The 17,655-nt window shown below is 41.4% G+C and overlaps 4 non-coding genes across 4 annotated transcripts; all 4 read left to right on the top strand.

The window, feature by feature from the left end:
- Positions 1 to 6,916: 6,916 nt before the first annotated feature.
- Positions 6,917 to 7,080, top strand: LOC135006621 (U1 spliceosomal RNA). The gene has a single exon (XR_010206797.1). It is a non-coding gene; the product is annotated as a U1 spliceosomal RNA (small nuclear RNA).
- A 152-nt stretch (positions 7,081 to 7,232) lies between these two features.
- LOC135006504 (U1 spliceosomal RNA) lies at positions 7,233 to 7,395 on the top strand. The gene has a single exon (XR_010206697.1). It is a non-coding gene; the product is annotated as a U1 spliceosomal RNA (small nuclear RNA).
- A 674-nt stretch (positions 7,396 to 8,069) lies between these two features.
- On the top strand, positions 8,070 to 8,233 carry LOC135006374 (U1 spliceosomal RNA). Its single transcript, XR_010206576.1, has one exon. It is a non-coding gene; the product is annotated as a U1 spliceosomal RNA (small nuclear RNA).
- Positions 8,234 to 8,383: 150 nt separating this feature from the next.
- On the top strand, positions 8,384 to 8,547 carry LOC135006433 (U1 spliceosomal RNA). The gene has a single exon (XR_010206632.1). It is a non-coding gene; the product is annotated as a U1 spliceosomal RNA (small nuclear RNA).
- Positions 8,548 to 17,655: the final 9,108 nt, after the last annotated feature.

Genomic DNA, 17,655 nt, shown 5'->3' with positions numbered 1-17,655 from the left:
TGCTTCCTAGCTGTTTTTATAAAATCACTGAATCAAATCTAACTCTGATTACATCAGAGAAGGCCAGGTACCCTACACCATAACAGGGGGTTTGAAATTTTGACTTGTCTACTTAAAGATCACCAAAATCTGATAACAAGGTCAATTAAGTCCCTGGGTGGGATTGAACCACCAACCTTTTGGTTAATAGCCTTACACACTAACTGATTGCGCCACAGCGACACTTTGCAAAAGTACATACTGACAAAGGCTAATTAGCATTCATCTAGAACGATTCCTAGAAACATTTTAAAAAGTCAATAATGTGGAGAGTTTTTGTAAGATGTTTCTTCCATCAACCAATGAAGAAACACATTGGTACTTTCCCATGACGAGTGAGTGCTTCAGGATCTCTTGCACTTACATGTGCAGCAGAGTACTGTAATGGAAGCATGCTGGGTCCATAACCCAGAGGTAGGCAGATTGAAACTATCCTCTGCTATATGCATTTTGTTTTGTTAATTAAATTAATCCAAAACTGGGATTGATATTTTTGCTCTTTTATTTTTACTTAAAGTACAATAACTTTTACCATTTTAATTTGTTTTAATAGTATATTGACAGTATTGTTTTCTTTCAAAAATCCAATTAATTTTCTTTACCCGATTATTAAAATGGTAATTGACAAAAACAAACTACATTGTCACCAGAAGAGCAATACAAAATGTACAAGTGATATATTAAAATCATCTTTCCAGCTTGAATTTCAATGATGCATTGGGGCAACGATTTTGTGAGAAACATCTTCACCCTTAAATAAAGATTTTCTTAATTCCTTACCTGTGTGCTAATTAGATATCACCTTGTTTTCACATTAAACAGACTTCCACATGAGAAAACAGCAAAGATGCAGTGGCGTTAATGTTTCCTGGTGTCAACCTGTATTATTTCCGTAGATATTGAAATGAGGATGCATCTTGCTGCCTTTCCAATGAAGCAAGTTTAATTTAGTAATAGGTGAAAAAACATCCCTACAAAGATGTTAATCAGATACTTGGCTTTGTGGACACTTTTCAGAGAACAAATTTGTTATCATAAAAATAAACCCAGAAAATGAAGAGCTGTTTAATCACTCAATTGGATTTTTCTGCCAGCATTTTTCTTTTTCTCTGCAACCCACTGCTAAATTGTGCTTCCTAGCTGTTTTTTTTATAAAATCACTTAATCAAATCTAACTCTGATTACATCAGAGAAGGCCAGGTACCCTACACCATAAGAGGGGGTTTGCAATTTTGACTTGTCTACTTAAATATCACCAAAATCTGATTACAAGGTCAATTACGTCCCTGGGTGGGATTGAACCACCAACCTTTTGATTAATAGCTGAACACACTAACCGATTGCGCCACAGAGACACTTTGCAAAAAGTACATACTGACAAAGATTAATAAGCATTCATCTAGAACGTTTCCTAGAAAAACTTTAAAAAGTCAATAATCTGGAGAGTTTTTGTAAGATGTTTCTTCCAGCAACCAATGAAGAAACACATTGGTACTTTCGCATGATGAGTGAGTGCTTCAGGATCTCTTGCACTTACATGTGCAGCAGAGTACTGCAATGGAAGCATGCTGGGCCCATAACCCAGAGGTAGGCAGATTGAAACTATCCTTTGCTATATGCATTTTTTTTTTGTTCATTAAAGTAATCCAAAACTGGGATTGATATTTTAGCTTTTATTTTTACTTAAAGTACAATAACTTTTACCATTTTAATTTGTTTTAGTGCAAAAGGCATATCAGCAGTCAGCACTAACTGGTGACATGCCATTTGTACAAGTAAGCCATGTGTGACTAATATATAAACATACTTTATTAAATAACACCTCAAACTATCATACCCTGGATTCAAACCTATAACCTGTTGGTCTTTCGCCAATGAAGAAAGCAATCCCTCCCTCCAGCAGACCCTTCAACCACAATACAAGATCACAGCCAAAAGGCCGAGAAGCAACTACACTTGAGCTTAACAAAAATGGCTAAAACTTAGTGGAGGAAAGTGCAGTGCACCAAAACATAAGCTGACACAATCATGGAGAATGCGCCAGCATATATGCTCTTCTATCTATATTTTGCAAACCTGCTCTTGTCCCCTCCAGCTGCTCTATGTAGATTTAACGTCTGGCAAGGTGCATGACCCACTGACAAGCAGGCACACTCCTGCATGAGTTTTCACTCTCACTAGCTGGATGATACACAATCATTTGCATGTGCTCCACCTCCGACACACCACCCACCCAACCACCCAGTCACCAGAGCCACCCACAAACCAACTGGCTCCGTGATTTAATTTGCACAGTGTAGTCATCCAGGCAGCATGTCCTTCTCAATGGAAGGATCTCTGGTTCCATGGAATCTTCCGCATTGGAATGCTGCGGAACAAAAAGGATTTAAATATTCAGCTTGCTAGCATTCAATGTACCTGCGGCTTGGCTCTAGCACATGGGTCTTCATCCTGTGGCCCTCCAGCTGCTGTGAAACTACACATCCCAGCATGCCCTGCCACAGTTTTGCTATAAGGTATGCTAAAACTGAGGCAGGGCATGCTGGGATGTGTAGTTCCACAGCAGCTGGAGGGTCGCAGGTTGAAGACCCATGTTTTAGCATGCCTGTTCTATGATGCATGTTCCGTGATGTCACAATCAGCTTGGAATGGGGTGTCTAGCAGGCATTTGCTGACAGCCACTTGAGGGAGACACACATCAGGAGATGCAGCATATCGGAGGTCTTCGATGCCTTTCCAGCAAATGCACACCACCTGCTGCTGGTCTGGACACAAAACAATGCCCACAATCGAAGTCCCAAAATGCCCAACTACAGGATTCATGTAAGTAGTGAATTTAGGAATGAATTTAGAAGTAGGAAATTAAGTTAGTTCACAAGTACATTCAAATTCAGATCTAAAGTCTAGGTAGGCCTCACGTCCTGGCAGCCGCCAGCATTTAAAAATGCCTTGATTAGAGGTACGGAATTAAATGTAGATAAGAAGTAGACACAAAATAAGACTCCGCAGAGCAGTTATCAGGTGTTTTTATCAATTGTTGCATTTAAAAAATCAAGCAATTAGGGAACACAATGTTGCAACAATGTAACCCTATTTGCAAAATAGTACTAAATAAGTTTGTCGATGTAAGACATTTGCAAAGGCGCATCCAAAACACGCTGGAAAATGCAACTGAATCTGTTTTTGGAGGCTAGAATAGGAAATGTGCATCGGTCCTACAAGTACTGAAAGCTCTTCTCCCATCTCCCTTTTCTGAAAAGCCATTTAATATATGGTTACCAGATAGGGGACATATCAGATATTGCCTTTCAAAAGCAGCAAATATCATACCACTTCTATTGCCATCAAAGATAAACATTGATTGTTTTCAGATATTGGATTGAAAAAGCAGTCTTTATTGACATAAAGAAGCAAAAAAACATACATAAACATTACACACATAAGTACTGTGTTGCAGCACAGCCAAAACACAATACAAATGCTGTCGGTATAGTACAGTTCAAGAACTACAGCACAGGTCAGCCTACACTATAAATCATGAACTGCACTATACATTTAAACAATACAATAGTTAATAAGGCTATGGGTGTGGAGTGTAAGAGGGTGACGGAATCACAAGCCCAAAGCTTTATTGAAAGACAGACACATATAAAGGGAGGATTAATAAATACAAAGATACCCTTTACTATAGAATGTAGTCCAATCCGGTCTTTCAACTCTTCCACAACTGAAAAACGGATAGTGTTCCCAAGCCTTCCATCCTGGAATATCTTCAGTCTCTCGCCAATGAAGAAAACAATCCCTCCAGCAGACTCTTCAACCACAATACAATATCACAGCCAAAAGAGCGAGAAGCAACTACACTTGCGTTTAAACAAAATGGCTAAAACTTAGTGGAGGAAAGTGCAGTGCACCAAAACATAAGCTGACACAATCATGGAGAATGCGCCAGCATATATGCTCTTCTGTCTATATTTTCCAAACCTGCTCTTGTCCCCTCCAGTTGCTCCATGTAGATTTGACGTCTGGCAAGGTGCATAACTCACTGACAAGCAGGCACACTCCTACATGAGTTTTCTCTCTCACTAGCTGGATGATACACATTCATTTGCATGTGCTCCACCTCCGACACACCGCCCACCCAACCACCCAGTCACCAGAGCCACCCACAAGCCAACTGGCTCCGTGATTTAATTTGCACAGTGCAGTCATCCAGGCAGCATGTCCTTCTCAATGGAATAATCTCTGGTTCCATGGAATCTTCCGCATTGGAATGCTGCGGAACAAAAAGGATTTAAACATTCAGCTTGCTAGCATTCAATGTACCTGCGGTTTGGTTCTAGCACATGGGTCTTCATCCTGTGGCCCTCCAGCTGCTGTGAAACTACACATCCCAGCATGCCCTGCCACAGTTTTGCTTTTAAGGTATGCTAAAACTGAGGCAGGGCATGCTGGGATATGTAGTTCCACAGCAGCTGGAGGGTCGCAGGTTGAAGACCCATGTTCTAGCATGCCTGTTCTATGATGCATGTTCCGTGATGTCACAATCAGCTTGGAATGGGGTGTCTAGCATGCATTTGCTGACAGCCACTTGAGGCAGACACACATCAGGAGATGCAGCATATCGGAGGTCTTCGATGCCTTTCCAGCAAATGCACACCACCAGCTGCTGGTCTGGACACAAAACAATGCCCACAATTGAAGGCTCAAAATGCCCAACTACAGGATTAATGTAAGTAGTGAATTTAGGAATGAATTTAGAAGTAGGAAATTAAGTTAGTTCACAAGTACATTCAAATTCAGATCTAAAGACTAGGTAGGCCTCACGTCCTGGCAGCACCCAGCATTTAAAAATGCCTTGATTATAGGTAGGGAATTAAATGTAGATAAGAAGTAGACACAAAAGAAGACTCCACAGAGCAATTATCAGGTGTCTTTATCAATTTTTGCATTTAAAAAATCAAGCAATTAGGGAACACAATGTTGCGACAATGTAACCCTATTTGCAAAATAGTACTAAATAAGTTTGTCGATGTAAGACATTTGCAAAGGCGCAAACAAAACACGCTGGAAAATGCAACTGAATCTGTTTTTGGAGGTTAGAATAGATGCAGGATCAAGTAGCTCAATGGGTAGGGTGTTTGATTAGAATTTAACAGGTTTTAGGTTTGAATCCTGGGTATGATAGTTTGAGGTGTTATTTAATAAAGTATGTTTATATATTAGTCACACATGGCTTACTTGTACAAATGGCATGTCACCAGTTAGTGCTGACTGCTGATATGCCATTTACACAAACATGCCATGTGTGACTGTATATGCATTTAAGGAGGGCACCCCTGCAATACCACAAACCATTGAGTGTCAAGTATACTAGATATATCTTCATATCTCATGTGCTTTCTCTGAGACCAATCTTGTTATGCCCCTTCCCCACAAGGCATGCGCCTTTTGTCCATATTGCAAAAATGGGGGGGAGGGCATATAATTCTCTGTCACAGGGCACCAAAAAGTCTAGTTATGGCTCTGGTATGCATTATGTAATCTGGCAGACCATCTCTCCAACACTGGCTGGTTGGAATAGAAATCCGGTTATCTATGTGAGCAAATGACCATCAACGATTTACTCTCAAACACTAAAAAATGGACAAAAATGGTCCCCTAAACAAATTGGTTAAATTTTGGGTTTAACCAATTTGTGTAATGACCATTTTTGACCACTTTTCTAGTGTTTGGGAGCAAATGGTTAATTGACATTTGCTCCTATACATTACCAGATTTTCATTCCAACCATCCAGACTGGATAGATAGCCTGACAGATAATTGTGTAGTGTACGCCCAGGATAACTGTTAGTCATGCTTTATTTTATGGCGGCACATAAATGGGTGGACAGATCCAGGGCAAGCACTGCCCACTCATGCATAGTTGTCAACTGATGTGAAGTTCCAGGGGGCAATCTCAGTTATAAAGGGAAGTATCTGGAAATTGTCCCTAGTTAAAAAAAAAAAAATTTGATCAACTCCATTTATTTAGTATGATATCCCAGGTGATAGGATGCCGGCAGTCAGAACAACATACTTTATTAAATAACACATCTCAAACTACCATACCCAGGATTCAAACCTATAACCTGTTGAATTCTAATCAAACACCCTACCTATTGAGCTATTTGATCCTGCATAAAAATTGTGAACATTATATGAAGCTATTGGTACTTTGCAAAAAAAAAGAATCAGCATTACAACGCAGCAGATCCATGCAGTTTGCAGCCACACACTACATGTATCTGCTCAGCCACAATGCTGATTATTTCTTCACAAAGTACAAGGTGAGCTCCAAACAGAATTCTCTAGCTTAGAATTATACCTTTCTTTGCCAAACCTAGAAGTCGGGCCCCCCACCCTGGGATCCCCCAGAGGGAGGCCTGCACCGTCATGCGGCAGGCTTGTCCGTTTTGGAAGCAGGCTGATGGGCAGCCCAGGATTGCTTCAGTCTGGGCTTGGCAGGTCTGGAAACATGAGCTTGCTTTGGGTATGCCTGACCTTGGGTACGCTTTACCTGGAGGATGAAAGGGCCAAGAAAAGTACTTTTAGCCTTCTGCGTGGTAGGAGTCATACTAGGTAGGCAAGCTGTTTTAGCAGTAGCCAGATCAGCTACAATCTTATTGAGGTCTTCTCCAAAAGGAGATTCAACTGAGGCAGCACAAGGGAACTCTCATCTGGGGACAACAACTGCAGGGAGAACACATATTTTCAGATGAACATGGTAGGGCAGAAGGCTGCCTAATACTGAAGCACCCCCAAACAACAAATCAAATGCAACTTACTTGACAGAGATGTGCCTGAGCAACGGCCCTCCCCAGCCCTATCCCAAATCATACTTATTTTGCATAGGAGATACCATGGTCATGAAGATTGTTCTCCCAGGGTTAGGTTCATTCATTGCATTCTGGGTATGCTGACCCCTGTGATTTCCCCAAATGTGGGAAACTCGACTGCATTATTTGTGGTAGTGGGGGACTGTATTTGTGCTTTCCTCTGGTCAGCTCTGGTAAAATTCAGATTTCTTTGTCTCAGATCTTCCTCTAGCCTTGTTCTTCTTTCGAGAGTTCCCTTGTGCTGCCTCAGTTGGATCTCCTTCACTTGACAGGGGGGTGCCCGAGCAGCGACCCTCCCCAGCTCTAGCCCAACTCCTACTTACCTGCCAGGTGAGATACTATGATCATGAAGTTGCTTCTCCCAGGGCAAGGCTCACCCATTGCACTCTGGGTGTGCTGCCCCTGCGATTTCCCCAAATGTGGGAAACTTGACTGCATAATTTGAGTTTTCCCTGGTCGGCTCTCATGTAATTCAGATCTCTTTGTCTCAGGTCTCTCTCCAGCCTAGTTTGCTGTCTGGTTCCACTTCTTTTTTCTTGAGCCCCTCCCTTCTATACCCTTGTGCACTATCCTGACTTCTCCTCCCGTCTGCTTACTTTGTGCCTCCCAATGCACAATGCAAACTACGGGTAGTGCTGCAGGGCCCACACCCTTTTACTTGCTTTACAGAGCAGCTCTGGAGCTGTTACAGTGCCCAGCTGCTGCAAGAAATCAGCTTGAATGCTTCAGGGGCTGGGGAATGGCCAACATGAGCCCCACACCGAAGGAGGGTGGGGGTGCTTAATGCGAACTAGGGGTCATCCAAGCACCACAAAAGGCCTCCATGCCCTGCACGCTCCTTTTCTCTTTTCATATGCAGACAAGGGTTGAAGCCAACTTTGACCCACTGCTTGGATGACATCACCATATTCAAATCCATCTGCTGCAGGCCATCCCCCAGGAATGCTTGCACTAGTTGTTGCATTTGGTTTGTTGTTTGGGGGTGCTTCAGTATTAGGCAGCCTTCTGCCACCCCATGTTCATCTGAAAATATGTGTTCTCCCTGCAGTTGTTGTCCCCAGATGAGAGTTCCCTTGTGCTGCCTCAGTTGAATCTCCTTTACTTGACAGAGATGTGCCTGAGCAGCGGCCCTCCCCAGCCCTATCCCAAATCATACTTATTTTGCATAGGAGATACTATTGTCATGAAGATTGTTTTCCCAGGGTGAGGTTCATTCATTGCATTCTGGGTATGCTGACCCCTGTGATTTCCCCAAATGTGGGAAACTCGACTGCATTATTTGTGGTAGTGGTGGACTGTGTTTGTGCTTTCCTCTGGTCAGCTCTGGTAAAGTCAGATTTCTTTGTCTCAGATCTTCCTCTAGCCTTGTTCTTCTTTTGAGAGTTCCCTTGTGCTGCCTCAGTTGGATCTCCTTCACTTGAAAGGTAGTGCCCGAGCAGCGACCCTCCCCAGCTCTAGCCCAACTCCTACTAACCTGCCAGGTGAGATACTACGATCATGAAGGTGCTTCTCCCAGGGCAAGGCTCACCCATTGCACTCTGGGTGTGCTGCCCCTTGCGATTTCCCCAAATGTGGGAAACTTGACTGCATAATTTGTGTTTCCCCTGGACGGCTCTCGTATAATTCAGATCTCTTTGTCTCAGGTCTCTCTCCAGCCTAGTATGCTGTCTGTTTCCACTTCTCTTTTCTTGAGCCCCTCCCTTCTATAACCTTGTGCACTATCCTGACTTCTCCTCCCGTCTGCTTACTTTGTGCCTTCCAATGCACAATGCAAACTACAGGTAGTGCTGCAGGGCCCACACCCTTTTACTTGCCTTACAGAGCAGCTCTGGAGCTGTTACAGTACCCAGCTGCTGCAAGAAATCAGCTTGAATGCTTCAGGGGCTGGGGCATGGCCAACATGAGCCCCACACCGAAGGAGGGTGGGGGTGTTTAATGCGAACTAGGGGTCATCCAAGCGTCGCAAAAGGCCGCCATGCCCTGCATATCCCTTTTCTCTTTTCATAAGCAGACGAGGGTTGAAGCCAACTTTGACCCACTGCTTGGATGACATCACTTGCTGCCTTTCCAATGAAGCAAGTTTAATTTAGTAATAGGTGAAAAACCATCCCTACAAAGGTGTTAATCAGATACTTGGCTTTGTGGACACTTTTCAGAGAACAAATTAGTTAGCATAAAAATAAAGCCAGAAAATGAAGAGCTGTTTAATCACTCAATTGGATTTTTCTGCAAGCGTATTTCTTTTTCTCTGCAACCCACTGCTAAGTTGTGCTTCCTAGCTGTTCTTTTATAAAATCACTTAATCAAATCTAACTCTGATTACATCAGAGAAGGCCAGGTACCCTACACCATAAGAGGGGGTTTGAAATTTTGACTTGTCTACTTAAAGATCACCAAAATCTGATGACAAGGTCAATAACATCCCTGGGTGGGATTGAACCACCAACCCTTTGGTTAATAACCAAACACACTAACCGATTGCACCACCGAGACACTTTGCAAAAGTACATACTGACAAAGGTTAATAAGCATTCATCTAGAACGTTTCCTAGAAAACTTTAAAAAGTCAATAATCTGGAGAGTTTTTGTAAGATGTTTCTTCCATCAACCAATGAAGAAACGCATTGGTACTTTCCCATGATGAGTGAGTGCTTCAGGAACTCTTGCACTTACATGTGCAGCAGAGTACTGCAATGGAAGCATGCTGGGCCCCTTAACCCAGAGGTAGGCAGATTGAAACTATCCTCTGCTATATGCATTTTTTTTTGTTAATTAAAGTAATCCAAAACTGGGATTGATATTTTTGCTCTTTTATTTTTACTTAAAGTACAATAACTTTTACCATTTTAATTTGTTTTAATAGTATATTGACAGTATTGTTTTCTTTCAAAAATCCACTTAATTTTCTTTACCCTATTATTAAAATGGTAATTGACAAAAACAAACTACATTGTCACCAGAAGAGCAATACAAAATGTACAAGTGATATATTAAAATCATCTTTCCAGCTTGAATTTCAATGATGCATTGGGGCAACGATTTTGTGAGAAACATCTTCACCCTTAAATAAAGATTTTCTTAATTCCTTACCTGTGTGCTAATTAGATATCACCTTGTTTTCACATTAAACAGACTTCCACATGAGAAAGCAGCAAGGATGCAGTGGCGTTAATGTTTCCTGGTGTCAACCTGTATTATTTCAGTAGATATTGAAATGAGGATGCATCTTGCTGCCTTTCCAATGAAGCAAGTTTAATTTAGTAATAGGTGAAAAACCATCCCTACAAAGATGTTAATCAGATACTTGGCTTTGTGGACACTTTTCAGAGAACAAATTTGTTAGCATAAAAATAAAGCCAGAAAATGAAGAGCTGTTTAATCACTCAATTTGATTTTTTTGCCAGCATATTTCTTTTTCTCTGCAAACCACTGCTAAATTGTGCTTCCTAGCTGTTTTTATAAAATCACTGAATCAAATCTAACTCTGATTACATCAGAGAAGGCCAGGTACCCTACACCATAACAGGGGTTTTTGAAATTTTGACTTGTCTACTTAAAGATCACCAAAATCTGATAACAAGGTCAATTACATCCCTGGGTGGGATTGAACCACCAACCTTTTGGTTAATAGCTGTACACACTAACTGATTGCGCCACAGCGACACTTTGCAAAAGTACATACTGACAAAGGCTAATAAGCATTCATCTAGAACGTTTCCTAGAAAAACTTTAAATAGTCAATAATCTGGAGAGTTTTTGTAAGATGTTTCTTCCATCAACCAATGAAGAAACACATTGGTACTTTCCCATGATGAGTGAGTGCTTCAGGATCTCTTGCAATTACATGTGCAGCAGAGTACTGTAATGGAAGCATGCTGGGTCCATAGCCCAGAGGTAGGCAGATTGAAACTATCCTCTGCTATATGCGTTTTTTTTTTGTTAATTAAAGTAATCCAAAACTGGGATTGATATTTTTGCTCTTTTATTTTTACTTAAAGTACAATAACTTTTACCATTTTCATTTGTTTTAATAGTATATTGACAGTATTGTTTTCTTTCAAAAATCCACTTAATTTTCTTTACCCGATTATTAAAATGGTAATTGACAAAAACAAACTACATTGTCACCAGAAGAGCAATACAAAATGTACAAGTGATATATTAAAATCATCTTTCCAGCTTGAATTTCAATGATGCATTGGGGCAACGATTTTGTGAGAAACATCTTCACCCTTAAATAAATATTTTCTTAATTCCTTACCTGTGTGCTAATTAGATATCACCTTGTTTTCACATTAAACAGACTTCCACATGAGAAAGCACAAAGGATGCAGTGGCGTTAATGTTTCCTGGTGTCAACCTGTATTATTTCAGTAGATATTGAAATGAGGATGCATCTTGCTGCCTTTCCAATGAAGCAAGTTTAATTTAGTAATAGGTTAAAAACCATCCCTACAAATGTGTTAATCAGAAACTTGGCTTTGTGGACACTTTTCAGAGAACAAATTTGTTAGCATAAAAATAAAGCCAGAAAATGAAAAGCTGTTTAATCACTCAATTGGATTTTTTTGCCAGCATATTTCTTTTTCTCTGCAACCCACTGCTAAATTGTGCTTCCTAGCTGTTTTTATAAAATCACTGAATCAAATCTAACTCTGATTACATCAGAGAAGGCCAGGTACCCTACACCATAAGAGGGGGTTTGAAATTTTCACTTGTCTACATAAAGATCACCAAAATCTGATAACAAGGTCAATTACGTCCCTGGGTGGGATTGAACCACCAACCTTTTGGTTAATAGCCTTACACAGTAACTGATTGCGCCACAGCAACACTTTGTAAAAGTCTATACTGACAAAGGCTAATAAGCATTCATCTAGAACGATTCCTAGAAACATTTTAAAAAGTCAATAATGTGGAGAGTTTTTGTAAGATGTTTCTTCCATCAACCAATGAAGAAACACATTGGTACTTTCCCATGATGAGTGAGTGCTTCAGGATCTCTTGCACTTACATGTGCAGCAGAGTACTGTAATGGAAGCATGCTGGGTCCATAACCCAGAGGTAGGCAGATTGAAACTATCCTTTGCTATATGCATTTTTTTTTTGTTCATTAAAGTAATCCAAAACTGGGATTGATATTTTAGCTTTTATTTTTACTTAAAGTACAATAACTTTTACCATTTTAATTTGTTTTAGTGCAAATGGCATATCAGCAGTCAGCACTAACTGGTGACATGCCATTTGTACAAGTAAGCCATGTGTGACTAATATATAAACATGCTTTATTAAATAACACCTCAAACTATCATACCCAGGATTCAAACCTATAACCTGTTGAATTCTAATCAAACACCCTACCCATGGAGCTACTTGATCCTGCATCTTTTCTAACCTCCAAAAACAGATTCAGTTGCATTTTCCAGCGTGTTTTGTTTGCGCCTTTGCAAATGTCTTACATCGACAAACTTATTTAGTACTATTTTGCAAATAGGGTTACATTGTCGCAACATTGTGCTCCCTAATTGCTTGATTTTTTAAATGCAACAATTGATAAAGACACCTGATAATTGCTCTGTGGAGTCTTATTTTGTGTTTTGTGTTTAGTCTTTAGATCTGAATTTGAATGTACTTGTGAACTAACTTAATTTCCTACTTCTAAATTCATTCCTAAATTCACTACTTACATGAATCCTGTAGTTGGGCATTTTGGGACTTCGATTGTGGGCATTGTTTTGTGTCCAGACCAGCAGCAGGTGGTGTGCATTTGCTGGAAAGGCATCGAAGACCTCCGATATGCTGCATCTCCTGATGTGTGTCTCCCTCAAGTGGCTGTCAGCAAATGCCTGCTAGACACCCCATTCCAAGCTGATTGTGACATCATGGAACATGCATCATAGAACAGGCATGCTAAAACATGGGTCTTCAACCTGCGACCCTCCAGCTGCTGTGGAACTACACATCCCAGCATGCCCTGCCTCAGTTTTAGCATACCTTAATAGCAAAACTGTGGCAGGGCATGCTGGGATGTGTAGTTTCACAGCAGCTGGAGGGCCACAGGATGAAGACCCATGTGCTAGAGCCAAGCCGCAGGTACATTGAATGCTAGCAAGCTGAATATTTAAATCCTTTTTGTTCCGCAGCATTCCAATGCGGAAGATTCCATGGAACCAGAGATCCTTCCATTGAGAAGGACATGCTGCCTGGATGACTACACTGTGCAAATTAAATCACGGAGCCAGTTGGCTTGTGGGTGGCTCTGGTGACTGGGTGGTTGGGTGGGTGGTGTGTCGGAAGTGGAGCGCATGCAAATGATTGTGTATCATCCAGCTAGTGAGAGAGAAAACTCATGCAGGAGTGTTCCTGCTTGTCAGTGGGTTATGCACCTTGCCAGACGTTAAATCTACATAGAGCAGCTGGAGGGGACAAGAGCAGGTTTGCAAAATATAGATAGAAGAGCATATATGCTGGCGCATTCTCCATGATTGTGTCAGCTTATGTTTTGGTGCACTGCACTTTCCTCCACTAAGTTTTAGCCATTTTTGTTAAGCTCAAGTGTAGTTGCTTCTCGGCCTTTTGGCTGTGATCTTGTATCGTGGTTGAAGGGTCTGCTGGAGGGAGGGATTGTTTTCTTCATTGGCGAAAGACCAAAGATATTCCAGGATGGAAGGCTTGGGAACACTATCTGTTTTTCAGTTGTGGAAGAGCACAGAGGTCGGATTGGACTACATTCTATAGTAAAGGATATCTTTCTATTTATTGACCCTCCCCTTATATGTGTCTGTGTTACAATAAAGCTTCGGTTTTGTGAATCCCTCACCCTCTTACACTCCACACCCATAGCCTTATTAACTGTTGTATTATTGTATACTTTAAATGTATAGTGCAGTTCATGATTTATAGTGTAGACTGGCCTGTGCTGTAGTTCTTGAACTGTACTATACCGTCAGCATTTGTATTGTGTTTTGGCTGTGCTGCAACACTGTATTTATGTGTGCAATGTTTATGTATGTTTTTTTTTTATGTCAATAAAGACTGCTTTTTCAAGCCAATATCTGAAAACAATCAATGTTTATCTTTGATGGCAATAAAAGTGGTATGATATTTGATGCTTTTGAAATCCAATATCTGATATGTCCCCTATCTGGGAACCATATATTAAATGGCTTTTCAGAAAAGGGAGATGGGAGAAGAGCTTTCATTACTTGTAGGACCGATGCACATAAAGAAGCAAAAAAACATACATAAACATTACACACATAAGTACCGCGTTGCGGCACAGCCAAAACACAATAGAAATGCTGATGGTATAGTACAGTTCAAGAACTACAGCACAGGCCAGCCTACACTATAAATCATGAACTGCACTATACATTTAAACTGTACAATAATACAACAGTTAATAAGGCTATGGGTGTGGAGTGTAAGAGGGTGAGGGAATCACAAGCCCAAAGCTTTATTGAAAGACTGACACATATAAGGGGAGGTTTAATAAATAGAAAGACATCCTTTACTATAGAATGTAGTCCAATCCGACCTCTGTGCTCTTCCACAACTGAAAAACAGATAGTGTTCCCAAGCCTTCCATCCTGGAATATCTTTGGTCTTTCGCCAATGAAGAAAGCAATCCCTCCCTCCAGCAGACCCTTCAACCACAATACAAGATCACAGCCAAAAGGCCGAGAAGCAACTACACTTGAGCTTAACAAAAATGGCTAAAACTTAGTGGAGGAAAGTGCAGTGCACCAAAACATAAGCTGACACAATCATGGAGAATGCGCCAGCATATATGCTCTTCTATCTATATTTTGCAAACATGCTCTTGTCCCCTCCAGCTGCTCTATGTAGATTTAACGTCTGGCAAGGTGCATAACCCACTGACAAGCAGGCACACTCCTGCATGAGTTTTCACTCTCACTAGCTGGATGATACACAATCATTTGCATGTGCTCCACCTCCGACACACCACCCACCCAACCACCCAGTCACCAGAGCCACCCACAAACCAACTGGCTCCGTGATTTAATTTGCACAGTGTAGTCATCCAGGCAGCATGTCCTTCTCAATGGAAGGATCTCTGGTTCCATGGAATCTTCCGCATTGGAATGCTGCGGAACAAAAAGGATTTAAATATTCAGCTTGCTAGCATTCAATGTACCTGCGGCTTGGCTCTAGCACATGGGTCTTCATCCTGTGGCCCTCCAGCTGCTGTGAAACTACACATCCCAGCACGCCCTGCCACAGTTTTGCTATAAGGTATGCTAAAACTGAGGCAGGGCATGCTGGGATGTGTAGTTCCACAGCAGCTGGAGGGTCGCAGGTTGAAGACCCATGTTTTAGCATGCCTGTTCTATGATGCATGTTCCGTGATGTCACAATCAGCTTGGAATGGGGTGTCTAGCAGGCATTTGCTGACAGCCACTTGAGGGAGACACACATCAGGAGATGCAGCATATCGGAGGTCTTTGATGCCTTTCCAGCAAATGCACACCACCTGCTGCTGGTCTGGACACAAAACAATGCCCACAATCGAAGTCCCAAAATGCCCAACTACAGGATTCATGTAAGTAGTGAATTTAGGAATGAATTTAGAAGTAGGAAATTAAGTTAGTTCACAAGTACATTCAAATTCAGATCTAAAGTCTAGGTAGGCCTCACGTCCTGGCAGCCGCCAGCATTTAAAAATGCCTTGATTAGAGGTACGGAATTAAATGTAGATAAGAAGTAGACACAAAATAAGACTCCGCAGAGCAGTTATCAGGTGTTTTTATCAATTGTTGCATTTAAAAAATCAAGCAATTAGGGAACACAATGTTGCAACAATGTAACCCTATTTGCAAAATAGTACTAAATAAGTTTGTCGATGTAAGACATTTGCAAAGGCGCATCCAAAACACGCTGGAAAATGCAACTGAATCTGTTTTTGGAGGCTAGAATAGGAAATGTGCATCGGTCCTACAAGTACTGAAAGCTCTTCTCCCATCTCCCTTTTCTGAAAAGCCATTTAATATATGGTTCCCAGATAGGGGACATATCAGATATTGCCTTTCAAAAGCAGCAAATATCATACCACTTCTATTGCCATCAAAGATAAACATTGATTGTTTTCAGATATTGGATTGAAAAAGCAGTCTTTATTGACATAAAGAAGCAAAAAAACATACATAAACATTACACACATAAGTACTGTGTTGCAGCACAGCCAAAACACAATACAAATGCTGTCGGTATAGTACAGTTCAAGAACTACAGTACAGGTCAGCCTACACTATAAATCATGAACTGCACTATACATTTAAACAATACAATAGTTAATAAGGCTATGGGTGTGGAGTGTAAGAGGGTGACGGAATCACAAGCCCAAAGCTTTATTGAAAGACAGACACATATAAAGGGAGGATTAATAAATACAAAGATACCCTTTACTATAGAATGTAGTCCAATCCGGTCTTTCAACTCTTCCACAACTGAAAAACGGATAGTGTTCCCAAGCCTTCCATCCTGGAATATCTTCAGTCTCTCGCCAATGAAGAAAACAATCCCTCCAGCAGACTCTTCAACCACAATACAATATCACAGCCAAAAGAGCGAGAAGCAACTACACTTGCGTTTAAACAAAATGGCTAAAACTTAGTGGAGGAAAGTGCAGTGCACCAAAACATAAGCTGACACAATCATGGAGAATGCGCCAGCATATATGCTCTTCTGTGTATATTTTCCAAACCTGCTCTTGTCCCCTCCAGTTGCTCCATGTAGATTTGACGTCTGGCAAGGTGCATAACTCACTGACAAGCAGGCACACTCCTGCATGAGTTTTCTCTCTCACTAGCTGGATGATACACATTCATTTGCATGTGCTCCACCTCCGACACACCGCCCACCCAACCACCCAGTCACCAGAGCCACCCACAAGCCAACTGGCTCCGTGATTTAATTTGCACAGTGCAGTCATCCAGGCAGCATGTCCTTCTCAATGGAATAATCTCTGGTTCCATGGAATCTTCCGCATTGGAATGCTGCGGAACAAAAAGGATTTAAACATTCAGCTTGCTAGCATTCAATGTACCTGCGGTTTGGTTCTAGCACATGGGTCTTCATCCTGTGGCCCTCCAGCTGCTGTGAAACTACACATCCCAGCATGCCCTGCCACAGTTTTGCTATTAAGGTATGCTAAAACTGAGGCAGGGCATGCTGGGATATGTAGTTCCACAGCAGCTGGAGGGTCGCAGGTTGAAGACCCATGTTCTAGCATGCCTGTTCTATGATGCATGTTCCGTGATGTCACAATCAGCTTGGAATGGGGTGTCTAGCATGCATTTGCTGACAGCCACTTGAGGCAGACACACATCAGGAGATGCAGCATATCGGAGGTCTTCGATGCCTTTCCAGCAAATGCACACCACCAGCTGCTGGTCTGGACACAAAACAATGCCCACAATTGAAGGCTCAAAATGCCCAACTACAGGATTAATGTAAGTAGTGAATTTAGGAATGAGTTTAGAAGTAGGAAATTAAGTTAGTTCACAAGTACATTCAAATTCAGATCTAAAGACTAGGTAGGCCTCACGTCCTGGCAGCACCCAGCATTTAAAAATGCCTTGATTATAGGTAGGGAATTAAATGTAGATAAGAAGTAGACACAAAAGAAGACTCCACAGAGCAATTATCAGGTGTCTTTATCAATTTTTGCATTTAAAAAATCAAGCAATTAGGGAACACAATGTTGCGACAATGTAAC

This window comes from Pseudophryne corroboree, unplaced genomic scaffold (genome assembly GCF_028390025.1).
Source record: "Pseudophryne corroboree isolate aPseCor3 unplaced genomic scaffold, aPseCor3.hap2 scaffold_213, whole genome shotgun sequence".
Lineage (NCBI taxonomy): Eukaryota > Metazoa > Chordata > Amphibia > Anura > Myobatrachidae > Pseudophryne > Pseudophryne corroboree.
Note: the sequence above shows the minus strand (reverse complement) of the source record. Positions and strands in the feature narration are given on the sequence as shown.